We start from the raw sequence: 3,439 nt of genomic DNA, 5'->3' as shown, positions 1-3,439 counted from the left end.
CCATTCAAACAAAGATATGGTGAGTTTTGATTAACTCATTCCATTTAACAAATCTTCCTCCTTGTGAATTGTTCAAAATTACGGAGGGAGCAGGTAAAAAGTCATTGAATAGTGTCGGGATAGGAATTCTATTTTAATTTATTGTTAGAGGACCAGAAAGCGAATTTCAATGAATATTTAGCCTTTTTTCTCAGTTTGGGACTAACCGATCCAGTCGTTTCTCACCAACAGCTGATAAATGACCTTGGTTGTGTATGTTTATATCAAAGGCGTATGCGTGCGTGCTTGTACATGTATAAAATCAACCACTCATTGTTAACCTAACTTGTCAAGTAGAGAAATGTGATTGGTCGAATAATGGCTTCTTTTTCTAAGGATTTAAGTGAACTAAGGAGAGTAATGTGGCAAAATCAGGGTCGTCTCGTGTCGGTCTGCAAGTCAGCTTACCTATCTTTGTGAATCATGTCTGGTCGTGGTAAAGGTGGTAAAGGATTGGGTAAAGGAGGAGCTAAGAGACATCGCAAGGTCTTACGTGACAACATCCAGGGTATCACCAAGCCTGCAATCCGTCGTCTGGCTCGTCGAGGTGGTGTGAAGCGCATTTCAGGATTGATCTACGAGGAGACTCGTGGTGTACTGAAGGTGTTTCTGGAGAACGTGATCCGTGATGCAGTCACCTACACGGAACATGCCAAGAGGAAGACAGTGACAGCTATGGACGTTGTGTACGCTTTGAAACGCCAAGGTCGTACTTTGTACGGTTTCGGTGGTTAATTCACTAGCATGTGAGCAGCTGGTGATCTGCAACTGGTCCACACGAGAACGTATCAAGGTCCTTTTTAGGACCACCACATTGTGATTTATCTTTGTTTTGTAACTGTATGGGTAACTTGTGTGGTTTGGACTCTCAACGATGAGTGTTGTGTTACTGTATTTAGCCTTGATTCCAAACCAGTGGTGCACATGGGCTCCAGAATCTTGAAGGGACGAATTGCGTATTCACCTATTGTTGGTCGCCGGCTACCGTGGAGCTGCATCTCCTGATGTTGTATTAGCGATAACTGATTGGTGGGGGGGTATATTCACCAACAGAACAATATTACAACTAAATATGCTTTACTATTAGTAGTGAAAGATGCACAATTTGGGTGGAATTCGGAAATCTGTTGATGATTCTAAAGTATATGAAGTACCATGGGGTATTCTGTTGACCTGCATTGTTTGCAAACTTGAGTGATATCAGCTCGTTTGAAATATCCCCTCAGTCCGTGAATACAGTCAACCGTCTCATATTAGAAAGTAGTTATCAGAAATTGGAATGTACGTATCTGAGAAGTCATATTCCAAATTGGTAATTTCCATGTAAATTCCGAGTCGATCTAAGTTTGAACAAGAAAGAAATCCTGGGAGTATTAGGTGACTATTTCGTCTCATTATGGGACGATATCTATGACCTCGAACTCAGAACTTGCGAGCGAACGGTTAACTTCAAACATTTGTGGCCCGAGATCTTACTCCGTCTTGCTAATTTTATGATAATCTCCGTATAATGAACCTAGGCTAAACCTGTTTGTGCGACGGTCGTAATAATAAGCAAAATGGTAATTGATTTGGATTAATTTGTTTCAGGCTCTCGAATACTCAGATAGACATAAACATTAGAATTGGGAAAGCGAATGGGAGAATGCATACATGCCAGCTCATCATACTATTCATTGCAAGTGTTAACATTGCTCAAGATAGTATGTAGTGTAATGAAAAGACGAATCAAACGAAATGATGAGTGATAGACATATGTATACACAACTCTCATAAACACACAAAGACAAAGATATATACCTTCTGAAGTTCACAAGTACCTATAAATAGAATAAAGTTATTAGGAATCTAACGATGATTCAATCGTCACATGCTGTCTAAGTTATTAAGGTATGTTCAAATACTAAGATGAATCTGTGAATGTGTTTTAGTACTGAACAATACGAGACTGCTGAGCCACCATCGAATGGTGTTTTTCGACTTTTTAGAGATTTAATTTGAAAAAGTATTTAATAGTTGTATAATTTTTGGGTCAATTTGACTGTCATTGATAGCTAGAATATTAATTTGACTTGGAACATATGCGTCTGAAGCACAATCACATGACAAAATCTTTCCGTATCAGTTTCAACTTGCGGGTGAACATTGGTTGTCCAAAATATAGTCACAGAGCTTAAATTACTAAGGAAACGTTCGCCAGACAATTTAGCATGTGATCCACTGTGGTGCTATATAGTTAAATATGTCATGGAGTCTCTGAAAATCCACTGACTTTGGCGTTTTCATCGAAATTTTCGATGATTCACGCAATTAACTCGGAATCAGTTTGTAATTTTTATGTACATCTTTATTCCTAACAGTTTCCTTTAGTGTAAAAGCTGGTTTTTCTACTGTGAATATTAGTATTAATAACTGTGCACATCCAGTTCATGACTACCTTACAAATTTCGTGCAGTAGAATTTACTAAATAAGTCAGGCTGATGAACAAAACGAAATAGTCTTTCTTCGAAGTATGTTCTTTATTCTTAATCATAAATATCTATGACTACAACCAGAGGACTGCTGTTTCACCAACTGCAATGTTTGTTAGAATAAATTAATTTGCCCTAAAAAACTAACTTTTTGGTAATCACAGGTATCAGTTCGCAGACGGTGCAAATAATCATCCTTTAGATACAATTTTGTTCAAGATATTCTGAAATACAAATATCAAATAAAAACGTAACTCAATAAATGAATCGGATGATGTTGGTTTCGATAGATACAGCTTAAAAATGTAATATACAGCTGACTAAAAATAACGGGCTACATATAACTTTACAACATCAACTTGAAAAGAATAACTTGCTACAACGCCATTTAGTAATTGAGTAGTAGTTGAAAAGTATAAACAAGGTGATTGATACATATAATAATCATTTATTAACTGAAATTTAACCATACGTATGTCGAAAGATATATTGATGGTCTCTTAATTAGATATTTATTTTATTCCCGCTTTTTAACCTTGTGTTTTATAGAATAAGTAAGCCTGAAGAGCGGAATCAGTTTCTTCCTTTATGTCATTCTCAAAGGCAGAATTGCTTCTCAACTATAAAAATTTAATATTTGATCGATAATGCTTGACATGATTATCATTTATAGTAAATCATTCAGTGATTACGGTTATTACTACTGCATTCTCTAATATTAATGAACGACTAATTAGAGTGTACACAATACCAAGATTCATTCGGAAACTCCAAAACCCTATACTTAAAATATTCAGATTTGTTTGTTTATCCATGGATTCAGTGAGAATATCCGTTGCTCTCATTTCAAATTTTATTCTTATGAGTTCCTTTTCGTCTGTTGCTACAATATATTTGGAATATGACTTCTCAGATACGTACATTCCAA

The sequence above is a fragment of the Schistosoma mansoni genome, chromosome 1 (genome assembly GCF_000237925.1).
Source record: "Schistosoma mansoni strain Puerto Rico chromosome 1, complete genome".
NCBI lineage: Eukaryota > Metazoa > Platyhelminthes > Trematoda > Strigeidida > Schistosomatidae > Schistosoma > Schistosoma mansoni.
Note: the sequence above shows the minus strand (reverse complement) of the source record.